A 14,496-nucleotide genomic window follows, 5' to 3' on the forward strand; every position below is an offset into this window, starting at 1 on the left:
ACAGGGTCCCTGATAAAGCAGCAATCGAATCACCATGGAAATAAATAATATATTTGGCGTGCTGACGAAGTGGCGAGCTCTCGTAGTTGGCTTAACGCGTAAGCTGGGCGCCGGGTCACCAATACGTTACCTATCGCTATATTCACTGGCTGACCATGTACGGGACCATTAGCCTAGGACAAGGGGTAAGGTGGCGATGATGCTGCTGCTGCGGGCCGCGCGCTCGCCAGAACTGTGTTTGCGTGTGGGCAGGGCAGGGCAGGCAAAACAGGTAGTTGCTAACCTGGCCAACAACGACCCGAGTAGCGACGACCCGGGATGGGGTCGGTTCGGTTCACCATTGCTCAGGACGAACATGACGAACGGCATTCAGGTCGGTGCTTCATGGACGAGGAGCTCGAAACAATGCCTTCAACGCGCTATTTGTCGATTCGACTGGATGAGCAACCGATACGGTCGCCGCGAACGTAATAGCCTCTGCCTCCGCTTGCAGCGACCAGCACACTTCACTGTAGTAATAAGAATAAAAGAGGGAAACGTCAGGGGAAGAGATAATCATGTTGAGGCCCAGATATCGTTTACGTCGGGCAGTTGTGATCCAACTTCGCGACCATGGCAACGGCAGCAAGAATTGATGCAAACAGGAGTCGATTTTACCACCTAACGAACTTCGTCAGTCGAGAGGCTGGGGCGTTATTGTTTTGACGATGAAAGACGACGCTATTATTCTATATATGTTACAGTATTACGAGATGCAGGATATGAAGCAAGCTAGCGACTAAACTATTAAGCTGAATCTAGGTGCCTCATTAGCTCCATAATCATGTTGCGCCGTGAACATGTTGTAGCAGACTTGGTTGCACGTAACAGAAGACGCGGGCCGTTGTCAGCGTATGATGAACCATCTACCCTGACACACGTCGCGCTGCCTGTTGCAATGCTGGTAGCGAAAAGTAGAGGGCACATGAGCAATATAGTTTCATTCCACCGTCATAGCCAGCCGCTCCCAAACGAAAATAGAAGAAACGAGCGCGCGTAAGTCACCTATCTCTTTGCAAAATCTCACTTTTTTGTTGCCCTGTTTAGTCGCCATTGGCTGACAGTTGTTTCGCCCGCCCTTGCTGGCGCCGGGGCTTCAGACATGAGCTATCTACCAAAGTATCAAAGACGGCTGGAAGCCACACTATTGCCCACCATTACGTGTGTTGATGCTTGCATGCTGCATCTACAACATAAATATGTATATATATAAACATGCTGTACCGTCGCATCATCGCCATCATTGCGACCGCTGGATGCGAAAAAGTCTCCAGCTGTTCTTGACGAACGAAAGGCGTGCTGTTTCGCAGCCGCTTCGTGGCAGTTGAGGCAGCCGCTAGCCTTGCACTTCATTTCCGGTAGAATGACGCCAGTTATCTGTTGCGGTTGCTGCGTCGCTGTTTCGACTTGTACATACACGAGTACCGTTCGTGTTCATCGGGCACGCGATGTTCGCCGTGTCTGTGCGCGTGTGTCGTCCATGATGCAGCCGACGTTGTCCATGCTGCCCTGTTGTTATCTTAACCGCTTGCCACTTTGAGAAGGACTCTTTCGTACTTTATATTGCTTTTTTCGAGAAACGATCTGCGCAATCTGTCCATCTGGTAGCAACCAATCGAGGCGGTAACCGGCGAACTTCATTTGGGGGCCGCCAAAAAAACAACCATGATCAACAGCCCATGTGACTGGCTGACTGGTCAGTTAGCCTCGCCGTCAACGCTAACAACACCGTCAGCATCATTTAAAGCACTGCCACCAGCACTTCATGTCGCTGGTTTGATGCCTCCGCCGAAGGCAAAGGGGAAGATGGGGCGGCAGTCGCAACCTTCGTTGTCACAGCCGGTTGCTCGCTCTTACTGCCTTCGCGACGCATAACTCGGCCGCCACTGCCATCCAATGCCTGGCTAGCCGTTGCCAGTTGCTAGAATAACGGTTGTCTGTGTAATCGCATCTTTGCACTGGCCGTGAGGTTGTGCGTGTGTACCGGTGAAGGTGAGCTGCGCGCACTTCGCAAACAGAGCTGGTGGTTAGTAGTCAAGCAATTATAGTAGTCGACTGCTCAGCGGCAGAAGGCAGAACCGCTATTCGTAGCTGCTTCGCTGTTAACGCGGCCGCTGCAACAGCCCAAGGGGCAAGAATGAAAAAGAAGAAGAAAAATACGACACGAAGATGCACCAGCAAGAACTGGTCAGCAAAGTTGGCTGTGATGGCTTGCGTAGCTGGGGTAATCGTCATCACCATCATCATCAGCAGCAGCAGCAGCACGAGGGCAGCAATCGGCGACAGGCGCTTTCGGATGGACCAATTGACGGTCGGACGCACGCTACTGGCTCGCTGGCTGGAATGATGAGACGGGAAGTGGCTATGCATTTTCTTGTCTATCCGTTGTCCATTGATTGCGCACAACCAGCGAAAGCAACGGCAGTGGCTACGACGGCAGGCAGAAGCATCCACTGGAGCGTTCGACAACGAAGATGTCGATGGCTACGAGTTTCCCGCGGCTGCTACGACTGCTGATGCCGGTGATAATGATGCTGGTGCTGCTGTGGTTGCCAATGACACTGATGGACATGAAGACGACGAAAGACTCGAAAGACGTTCGTAGGTGAAAGGAGATGGATCTTTGGAGCTGTTCAACCTCTCGCTTCCATTAGATCTCTGCGTTCGTTGAAATGGCCAATGTTAATAGCAGCGGCACAGTAGTTTTGCGACTGACTGACTGACTGACTGAGTGACCGGCCGGTGCCGGAGACAGCAGCAGCAGCAACGGCCGCCATTGCCGACATCAGTGAACCGTTGCTGGCGTCAATGCTTCGTTGCCTGTCTCGTTTACTGGCCAACACGGCCGAATGACGACTCCCGATGACCCTGATCTGTTCCGAAACTTCCGCATCTCCACTTCCCGCGCGCGGCCCGAAGCACCACCACTGCTGATGATGCTGCTGCTGCTACTGTTGCCGAAACGTCATTTCGCCTTCTCAGTGCTTCTTGGTTCGCCTCAGTGAAACAACAACAAAAACGACAACAACGAAATATAATTTTTATATTCCGTCATAGCCCAGCCTGATGTCACAAGACGATAATACACTACGACGAACCGCTGTCGGATATACCGCAATTCCCGCTACCCCGATCAGTCTGGGCAGCAACGAGCCGGGCCTAGTCTCGTTGTTGTGGCTATATGCCTTCAGACAGGTGTTTCTAACATTTCAACCCTGGCCTAAGTCATTTTTCCCTCTTGAGGCAACTCTCGCAAGATACAATACATTTTAGTTACGCAGTGCTATTGTTTTTGTTATTGCAACCAACTGTTACTGTTTTGGGCGTCTTTCCTCTCAACCACGGCATAGATCTGTGTCTTAGTTGATATAAATTCTTGTTAGGCCAGCTAGGAAGCCTGGACGGAGTCAAGCGACAGCAATAGAAAGGGAGAGGATACCGCCTTCTATTTCTGCTGTACCTTCTTATCCAACCTATTTGGTCTATCGAGTTTTTTCTGAAGGACGGCGAGGTAATATGTGCTCGTTGGGCATGCCGTGCCGTGCGGGCCGAGATTTCTTCGCTCGCGTCTTCGCTAGCTGCTGCTGCTGCTGCTGCTAAGCCTTACTCACGACGAAGTTGCGTCAGGAGAATCGCCGCGCTTCTCGTGACAACTATCTCGATAGTGTTTCAGTAGCAGCATCAGCCTCAGCATCACCATCATCGATACAGGTAGTCTGACTGGCAACGGAGTTAGCGCCGAACGATGTCACGGTCAGCATTAGCGCCATCTCTACAACGGCGACAATGACGGCTAGTGTCTTTTACAGACCACGCCATTGCCTGATAAAGCCGTCATCAGAAGCAACAACGAAACGGCTATCTTGCTGGCTTCGAGCCTTACTTCTGATTCCCCTTAATTCTTTCGACGTTCGGTTCAGTTAGTCCAGCTGTTGAGGTAACCCGGTTTACGGACCTGCCCGCGGTGAGGTGACGGTGGATTCTCTTCACTACTCTTCTGCCCCGAGAACAGCCGCGATGCGAACTAACGAGGTCGGGTTCCGCCCTCTCCGGAGCTTGTGTCAGTAGTCGACGTCGTAGATGTTATTGACGTTGTCTGGCAGTCGTTGTTGCCATCGGCACCGCTGCTACTATGGCTGCCTTGCCGCCAGCGTCCTAACAATATGCAGAAAGCAGGCAGGCGGCAAGCAGGCTGGCTGGTTGGCTGTCAACCAAAGTAAGTAAATGTGCAAAATGTTCAGGGTCTATCTATTCCGACTTGCCACTATCCCTGGAACAGCCACGGCTCCATCTGCCGGCGGCGGACTACTGATGGCTGCCTTCTAATTCTCTCCCCCTGCTCCCCCCAACGATATTGGTCAATTGTGTCTTGCACCGGTGCCGTCTGCGTCAGCAGACCTCTACGGGTCGTTCTCCCGGGCTGCTTTGAGCTGAGCGCCAAACGAGCTGACATTCTGCGAACGCTCAATGCTTAGATGGAGTTGGGCTGTTGCTGGCTAGCGACTCTCGACAACAATGCAACCGAATTGCGGCAGCAACAGCAGCAGCGGCGGCGGAGGCGTCGGCGAACACTTGACGACCAATGTGAACGCGCCCGAACGGGCGTTATTCTGGAGTAGCTCCAGGGAGAGAGACGCCAGACAAGAGCCACAGAGGCCGAAGCACAATCGAGGCGGTCGGTCGGTCGATCGAGCGAGCGAGCCGTACCACTACTCGGAACGGCTCTAATCCGGAACCCGGCGCGGTCACGGCGCATGCGCGAGTGGCTCCTACATATCTAACTATCTATATAGTGCGTTGTAATGTGAATAGTAGGAGCACTCCCAGCAGGGTTGGTCGCAACGAACAACAGTGACTTCGGCGGGGAGCGATGAGACGTGCTGCAGTGGTGGCGTCGACCGAGCTAGCAGCGTCTGCGCCGTAGCCGTTCAGCCATCTGACTCGGTTTCGAGCTGACTGAGTCGCTCTGCCTCGGGATGCGCTGACTGCTCTCCCGACTGCACCGCGTCGTCGCAATCGCAACCGACTCTGTAGCTCGTCCTCGTCGCTGGCAGAATATAGACGTCCCTGCTACACAGTCCAGAATGGAGAACAGTCTGTTTACGGCTCGCTCCGCCGGGACCACAGGACAGGATGCTGCTCTGTGATGGCAACGGCGGCGGCCGCCGCCGTGGGTTCTCGGTTTCAATAGCAGCAGCAACGATAGCAGAACACAACTCCACCGTATGCGAGCGCTGTGGCGATAATGGTGTCTCCGAAGCTTCAGAGTGCTTTGAAACAGACGGCACGGAGCGAACGATGAGCCATCGAGTTGTTGCTGCTGCCGCCGCTGCTGAGTCGCCGGTCGTCCAAAAGGCGAGCGAGACGGGACAGGACGAGAACGGACGCGAACACAAATGCAAAGACGAACGCGAACGCTTTACAAAGCAGCAGCAGCAGCGGAGCAGCCGAGCGACAAGTGCACCTCACTCCGAGCAGTAGAGGCAGCAACACACGCGCTCACACGACAACAGCAGCACATAGCGCTCCGCTCTATTCTATGTGAATCGATGTGAGTGTGAGAACGAGCCGACGACCTGAACAAGTGACTCAGCGATGGCCGGAGCGACCCGGCCAAGCTAGTAGGCGATTGAGCGAACGACCGAGTATCTGTTCTGTTGACTCTGATGACTCGGCAAAACTCCGAACGCCCTGGGGCCTCACGTTCCGCCAGACTTCGTGGGCTGGCTGCTGAAGACGGATACCACCGACGCAGCAGTCGTCGTCGTCGCCGGCGCCACCATTACAGTCAGCGCGACAGTCTACCGAGAGAGAACACAATGAGGCAGGTCAGGGGGGTGAAGGAGGGAGACAGGGAGGGAAGGGGAGTGGCAGATGTAGGAATCAGGAATAAACGCACTTCTATCTTGTACGATAGAGTGGCAGAGCTTGTTAATAAGCTACTCCTCGGATAAATCTCAGCTGAATATAACCGCAACTCCTGACGCCGCCATGGCCAAGGACTGAGTAGCTAAGAGCGGAGGGGACGATGGAGCGAGTCAGAAGCGGGCCGGCAGTCGTCGAGCAACGCAACAGACACCTTTGTTCTACTACGATGATTACATATAAGCTTCCCAACAACAGCTGCTTATCTATGCCCTACTTTTCTACGGCCGGCGCCTACGCTCTGCTTGGATCCCTACCAGCAGGTGCGCTCCGGCAGGTGAGATAGCCTTAAAGGATTCGAGCTAAGTAATAATAAAGTATTTTTTTTTAATTTCTGTCACAAATCGCCCAGCATTGTGCGGATATCGAGATTCCGTATAAACTGTAAATGTCACTTTGAACAGGAATAGATATGTTTCCAGTAGTTCCTATAGCAACAATTAGCGCGTCAGGTTTGTCTAATAAACGCTACAGAATACAGTGAGATTTGTCGTTAGGGAGGTACACAAGAATCCATGGGGCAGGTTACAGATCGATTTAGCAATATCGGTGAAGCATATGACGACAAATGGGGGAGGCCGTATAATAAATCATGGAGTACGCTTTTGAAACATCGAAGTAGCAAGACACTACCTTCTCCTACGGTTTTTAGTTCAGTCGATGATGATGGCAAACGAGACGTTTGCGGTTCGTTGGCTCGTGGTCATCAGCAGAGGCTTCAAGTCATGTTCATGATGGTAGGGTCAAAGCCTCCTAGCAGTCGGTTCCACGCCTTTTCTACTCAACCAGCCGCGGCTGTTCAGCTCGACCCTCGAATCGAGCGGGCTAGCCACCGGCCAGCCACTTGCAAGAGCAGCTGGAAACAAAAAGATTTCGGGTCCTCCATTTCGGCTGACTTGGTCGCTCGACGCCAGCTTCGACCTAACTGACTAGCTAGCAAACAGACAGCCGATGTTCTTCTATGTTAAAGCGAATTTTAATGTGCTTAGCTACAAATGCGTGCTTCGGGCGGACGATGTGCTTGCGAGTCCCACACAATATAAGCTCAACGCCTCAGAGCAACAACAGAAGCAGCAGCAGCTGTAACCGATAGCGACGACAACGACAGCAAGATGAAACCGAGAAGCAGCGCCAGCCGCGACCCACCACGCAGTGCCGACATCGCCAGCGGATAAGGACACAGCACGGTATGGCAATGATCCAAACAGCAGCAGCAGAGTTGGCGAAGCGTCCCGAGCCCGTTCAGAGCAAACGTTAGCTAACTCGGGACAACCACGACGAAGTTATGCCTCGGCCCATAGCTAAGATCCTGAATGACCTGGCCTGCCTTCAATATATATATATATATATATATATATATATGTAGCTACTGCCAGTATCACAGTCTCATCGATCGTACCACTTCCTGCACTGCAATCATCACCATTAGCAACAAGCACGACATATTGTATAATACAGTGTTTTAATGTAGAACAGCAGCGTACAGCTCTCGGGTATGATGAGTCACTAACTCGCCCAGCAGCCGTTCGCGTAGCAACAACGGATTGTTCTGAAATCAGGTGCCGCTAACCGGTGTCTTGTGTATTTCATTAGTCGTTACTTCGGCCGTGTAATGACTAATTGACTCGATTGCAAACCACGATTGCCGCGTCATTGCAGGTGTCGCCCATATAGAAAAGTAGCGTTACTCTGAAACAGAATTGGCTGGAGGAGAGAACAACAACTGACGGGGATGTTGTTGCTCAAGGATAATCCATAAATGATAGTCTTTGTCTTCTTTTTGTCTTCCTCGTCGCCGTATCCAAATGACGCCGTGCTACGACGAAGCCGATTTTTCATTGTTGCGCAGTCGCTTTCCTCAGCAGCACCGTCGCCAGCCACCCCGACTTTGGTACTATCGCCTAATCGTGCGTGTCTGTGCGTGTATGCGATTCCAATGGTTGTTCAACGCTGTTGTTGGCGGTGCAGTCGTAGCCGCTAGCTGCCTACCTATCTCGCCGCTCGGCCCTCGTTCTATACCTCCAGGCAACAAGAGCGAACGACCAACGTCGAATATGCATTGACGGCGACACAGTAGACGCACACAGCCGCAATGCGGCGGCAGCAACAGCGGCAGCGGTGGCGGCAAGAACCGAGCGCCAGCAGTCGTGGCTTTAGCCGCAGCAGCGAACGGAGCGAACTGGAGGGAATTCCGGTCGTCGCTTCGAGACGTCCAAGTGCGCAAACAGACCCGATAATATTGACGCTGCTGCTAGTGATGTCGATGAAAAAAGCCATGAAGACCCTTCCGCCAGGCGGACGTCGGAGCTTCGTGGTTCCAACGTCCATCCAACGGCGTAAGAGCTCTGGCGCAAGCCCGGGCCGATAGCGGCGTGTGTGGGGCCCGTCGAAAGACCCTCGGTGTCGTCAAGTACCGAGCATCGCAAGATGACGAGACGCTAGTCAAAATGCGATGGTTGTTGATGTTGTTGTTGTTGTTGTTGTTGTTACTGGATCGCCTGGTAAAAGAGAAAGTGAAACTCGGTCAAAAATTGTCGCTCCATCTTCGCCTTACAGCTTGGATCGCAGCGACGCTTCACGCATCTTCTATCTGTCTAATTGCATAAGCATCTCTTCACATTTGTTCGATTCAGGTCTCAATCTTGATGCCGCCGCCATCGACAACGTTGTCGTTGCTGGTCTGTGACGCTTGCAGAATGTTGTTGGTGGGCTGACAGCCAGCGAACGAAATTGAATCAAGTACAATTACCAATAGCGCTGTAGCTGCCCGGATCAACAATGCAATGAGCAGTCGGATGAACGAAAACGGAGGGAGACGCCATCGCTGGCTGCTTATTGCTCCGTGTGCTTTTTTTCTTTTTTCTCTTATCCATAATTCCGAGGCAAGCCGGCGAGCTGGGAAGCTGGGTCGCGGCGCGTATAATGTCCACATACCAAAGTGATACCTCTTGGCGTATCTTTCCTCTAACCAAGCGTCGTTTCTTGAGACACCCCCTTGAGCGTCGGGTTGGCCGTCGTCATAATAACGACGGCAAGCGACCAGCAGCTTCGCTAACCGAGGCCATACGAACGTTATCGATAGCTGGAATGCCCCCGGAGCAGCGACAAATTTATCGCTGTTTTACTTTTAGAAGAAAATGGAGAACACGCTATGGTTGGGCGCAAACATCAGACGCAGCATCGACACTAGCGACTAGCAAAATTGGAGATCTTTGATCTAGTTGATTTGTTTGTTAAGAGATAGAGACCGTCGCCAAGTAGATCTACGCTAGTCTACCTATGCAAATGTAAATAAAAGAGGAATGATAGTAGCTGGCGAGTGGTTCGTCGGCGCTTTGTCGGCGCTGCTCCCGCTGTAAACTTTATGGCGCTCTCAAGAGGGCTCAAGAACATAGAAGATAATCTTTGAGAGGCATTGGCCGCAGGGATGCTGCCGTTGTCGCCTCCGTCACTACCAGGTGAGAACGGACAGGCGATTACACAGAGCTCGGCGTTCAGCGCTGAGTACACAGACGCTCTCTACCTAACAGTCGAACAGCTTTTATGCAACGTCCCGCATACTCACTGCATATCCATTGTGAACGCAAATACATAGACAGGGTGTGGAGTCGATCGATGGACGCGCCTGCAGACGCCGAGAGACAAACGATGTCATTATCTTTAATAGATATATGTATATTTAAGTGTGTATGCCTCTGTCGCCTTCGAGTCATTTGTGATCTCGGAGGGCGGAAAATCGCAGCAGATTTGCTCTCGTTGGGCGCTCCTCTTCTACCCACACCGTTATGAATGCTGCACCAGGAATTGTGGCAGCTTGCCGAGGAAACTCTTTACTTCCCTCTAACAGGCCAACCACCTCCGTATAAAATCCTTCTATTCTCGGTGAAAGTAGGCGTACCGCCGAACAGCCTAGGTGATACGAGATGTCGACGATGACGCTGACGTCGAAAGGACAGAGTTAACGGCTGCAGCAGCAATCGCTTACTCGGCGATACTCCAGTAGAGGAAACGGCTATGCTGCTGAGCGGCCGAGCAAGCAAACGTCTAACAGACGTGAACTGAGACCGCCGTTGAACGTACGTACAGATTCTCTACGGCTGCTGGCTCCATTTGAGGCGTTCGGATGACGCTGTTCTTTGCTGAGATATAGATAGGTCTTTGTTGGCATTACAAGCATGATGACGACCACGGCCACGACGAGTGTATCCATCCGAGCGCGATTTATCGGCCGGCGGCGGTAACGCTCTTCTAGTACAGTTTGAGAAATGTGCATAGCCAAGAATCTCCAGAAGCGGCCTCTCTTACAGAAGCTTCTGCTCACGGTCCACAGAGAACCGTGAGCGTGTGAGAGCGCAGTCGAGTATTTACGTTTGAGTATCGAGTTTCCCCCCGCCCTGTCTTTATCCTTTGTCGAGTGGAGGGAGCCTACCAACTTTCGAGGCAGCCCAGCAGCAGCGATCTGCAGGTAGCTGGTAGGCCACGTTACTCAGGTCTAGCGCACGGCATACGATTCGGTGAAACAACGATGGATACGTCGACGACGATGGTGACGGGTGGAACACGGATGGTTTCCCATTAACTCTCCCAGCGCTCTCAGCTGGACTCGCCCGACGCCACCACCACCGAAACTGCCGATGCTGTTGCTGTACCGGCCGCTGCCGCCGCCGCTGCAGTTTTAGCCTTCTGCTGCTTCGAACATGGCTATTACTACGTCTTCTACCGACCTACCTATACTCGCCGCTCTCACTCTGTGCGCTATACTCGTGCGACGATCGCTCTAGTGTAATGGTCGCTTCCGACTATGCTGCTGTGCCGTAGGTCGAAAGGCCCTGCGGGAGCGCGCATACGTCGCCATGTACTGTGACCAAACAGTGACACTCAACCGAGTGCCACGATGGCAACACATGCAATGTAGCGTCGGAAGAAGCCGTAACAGCAACACGAAAAAAACCACACGACAAGCTTTTATGCATTATTAATACTATACTATATTATACACTACATCGAGACAGACGAAGATTATATATGCAACGATAGGCAGCTATGGCTCTTTTCCAGGCCGGGACAACGGTACCTGTCGGTCAGCCCGTGTCTGTCCGTGGGGCAATGACAGGACAAGGCGGACAACACCAGCAGTAATCAAAGCAACACCGAAAACATCGCAGGGCCAACAGCAGCGAGACATGAGGCAAACGCCTGCGGAGGCGACGCTACCGTTGTCATCATCAATTCACGTCGCCGCAAGGTGGCGATCCGTGCCAACGAAGATGATGGTTAGTTTCTAACATATTGTTATTGTTGTGACACTAACACTCGGGCTGGGCGTCTCCGTGAGCTTGCGAATGTGTGTATAGATGTCTGCTTGTTGAGAGTGGCTCGGAAAAGCTAAGCTAAGTCGAATCGAGTGGAATTGAGCCGTCGCGCAATCGCCAGCTTCGAACGAAACGAAACGATCATTGCAGAATTTCTCACGCAGAACTCATATGCTCAAAAGGGGGGCACAGCGGCTTGTGTTATTGCTGGTGCTGGTGACGCCGCCGATGCCGCCACGAGCTACGCCAGCTACAGTTGACGGCAGCTGCACCATCAAGCCGCTTCGCATACGGCCTAACGGACTGTGTCGACATCGGGTGGCCCCCTGGCAGGTCAAGCTACCAGCAGCTTGGCTTCTTCCTTACTCATGAGCGTAAATTGCGAGAAAGCGAACCAGCGAGTGAGCTAGTTCGAGCTGTTTATGTGTGTGTATGTGTGCATGCATATGTGCTTGCCAGGTATTTTTACCTAGCAGTAGCAGTAGCAGCGGCACATCAAGATCATCACGCAGTTGCTGGCTTGCAGCAGTCACTATAGTTTGCTGTGTGAGCCCGTTGTTGTCTATCAGTGAATGTGTGCGAGCATTTGACTGTGTCTGAATCTTGTGCGCAGTGTGCAAGTGTGTTCATCTTATGCATGGTCGAGCTGGGGTTTGCCACGGCCGTTCCGTTGCTGGACGTAAAGCCAGAACCCCGAGCTAAGATTGCTATTGCGTCGAGTGGTGCTGAGTGGCGCTGGGCTGAGTCAGCTGCTATCGCAGTCGAAGGAAGACTCCGTTGTTCAGCGACTTCGGTAGAGCAATAGTTGCTACAGTGCCCACCGGCGCAGACCTGCTCAGCTCTTCGACGCCGATTCTGCAGTTAATGTTGCTGCTGCTGCTGCTGCCATTACGGTCATCAGTTGGCATCAGCAGTGTAGTAACGAACACAGTAGTGTGTAATGTAGAGAAGAAGGAGGCGAAGAAGAAGACGACGACGATGATGAAAAAGAAGTTGCCAAGAATTTGGGTCATGGCAGCCGGAGCTCGAAAGGGGGTCAGCCACGGCTTGGCCACCGGGGCCCACTTCTCTGCTTCTCTTTTCGTTTCTCTGACCGCCGCTACTTCAGCTGATGCCGCCGCTGGCGCTGGGACGATGTCGTTCTTGCAGCAGCTACACTTCAACGCATAGTGTGACGAAGGCGACTGGCTGGCTTTCCGAGGGAGACAGCGAAGGCTGCAATCATGGTCTTGCCGTAGCTGTAGCGGCCGCCGCTGCCGCTGTTGTTGTTGTTGTTGTCAGATGGTGTTGTTATGCCAGCAAGAACACATGATCGCGAAGAGAACAAAAGCCAGCAGCGGCCTGCGAAACGAATGAAACGACGAGCATACAGTGCAGTCCGATCCAAGTCGACAAGACAAGGCAACATCGCGAGGACGAAATGGCACGACGGACCTCGTCGCGCTAATGCAGTGCAGCATAAACAAGCATCGCCATCAACATCATCGTCATAATCATGATCAGCAACAACGGCAATAGCTGTGCTTATAGCATAGTAGTACACGGACTGTTGCGTACAGACTTCAGTTAGCCAGGCAAGTTATATAGCCAGGCTGGCCGCTGACATGCGAGGCCTTCCTTGCTGGCTTCGCTACCTCTGCAGCAGCTTCGACCAGCTGTAGCCAACTGCAGTACATGACAACAAACCCCGCTACAAGTTAACTAATCTAATGTCAATGCGCTGAACGTCTGACTGCCCTAAGAAGGAAGGCTGCTATTTCAAGCTAAAACGTATATAGACTAGAAACGAATACAGCGTTTGACTAAAACGCTAAACACTAGACTTAGGGAGCACCGATCTGTACATATACGTATGGAATATCAAATACCTAGTAGGCTCGCAGGTATTCCATCTGCAGAGAAAAAGGCTCTTCGTAAACCGTGCAGTAATCTATAAAACGTAAAAAGGAGTTAGCTCGAGCAGAAAAGTGATAATGCATCCAACACTCAGTTGGGTATATATATATATATATGTCTTCGTTTCCATAAGTCCAGCATTTGCTACGCATTTGTAGCCCTGTATCGAAACCTAGTGCTGGGAAAATCTGTTCGGATCGGAGGGCATCGAGAACTTGTAGGAAAGTGGGTCGGCCCATTAATGGAGGAAACTCTCGGTTGGGACCCTTGAATATTTGCTTCTTGTTATCCTATAGCAATGTTAGCGGCAAGACCTAGCAGCAGCAGTAGTACAGGAGCCACTGTAAAGTGTCAGCGTAGCTAGAAACGTGGAATGTGCAAAGAGCACGAACACAAATACAGTCTCACGTAGTACTCACCGAATTGACAATGACGTCCGCTGAGATGTCCTACCATCAACGATGAAATCGCCAACACGAAAGACCGGGAGATACAGGAAGTCGATCTAGGGAGCAGATTCATCAGTACACAGATCAACGATGGCGACAGTTCATCGCAACACACAGATGGTAAAAGCACAGACTCACACATGCACAAGCACTGATCGACGTAGGCACCGTCTTTGACTTAGTTCACAGACGAGACGGTAGTCGCTGAAGTACACAGGGGGCGGATAGGTTCCGGCCTGTTGCAAAACGCCAAATGGCTGATTTAGTGAGTTGGCGCAGATTCGGTTTACTCGCCACCTGTTGTTGTTTTAGATTTTGCAATCAATTGTATATGCTGCTGTGTCGATCTTCACAGATGCTTCTTAACATCTGGTTAGCTATGTCTGACTATCATTTATGTCTGATCCTTACGTAACAAGCTATGTTAGCAAGGATCGTGGCGGTATTAGGAGGGACAGAGGGCACAGCTAAAAGATCGCTGCTGCACAAACAGAGATTTGCTGTCATATTTCGCAGAGTACAAGACACATCCGCATAACCGATCTGGACTGAGGCATAGGATCGAACGCACTCACGGTCATACTACCAGACAATTCTGCTATCAGCTTTTATGCGCTAAGCATCGCACTCATTCCTCTACAGCGACAGCGAAGCTAACACGAAATGGATAGACAGGTCGTTTCTACTGCAGTCGCCTCGTTGCTAACTTGGCCTGTTGGCGACGGCAAGTACCATCAAACTGGTAGACAAGGAGTAGTAACGTGCAGGCAGTGTCGTGTTAGAACACTCCGACGTTTCTTGGCTCCGAGCGTCCGTCAAAGTGGACTCCCAAAGAGGATTGTCTCTCCCGGTACCAACACCGATTCACTCTTCGC

The 14,496-nt window shown here is 52.0% G+C and overlaps 1 protein-coding gene across 1 annotated transcript in view; it reads right to left on the reverse strand.

Moving 5' to 3' along the window:
* LOC111267441 (uncharacterized) overlaps nucleotides 1-13,642 on the reverse strand; it is a 27,404-nt gene extending 13,762 nt beyond the window's left edge. Inside the window, exon 1 of the mRNA XM_086971541.1 lies at nucleotides 13,592-13,642. The gene's annotated coding sequence lies outside the window, so the exon portion shown is untranslated. The remainder of the gene's footprint in view (nucleotides 1-13,591) is intronic.
* Nucleotides 13,643-14,496: the final 854 nt, after the last annotated feature.

Source organism: Varroa jacobsoni, unplaced genomic scaffold, assembly GCF_002532875.2.
Source record: "Varroa jacobsoni isolate VJ856 unplaced genomic scaffold, vjacob_1.0 scaffold_12, whole genome shotgun sequence".
NCBI classification, from domain to species: domain Eukaryota; kingdom Metazoa; phylum Arthropoda; class Arachnida; order Mesostigmata; family Varroidae; genus Varroa; species Varroa jacobsoni.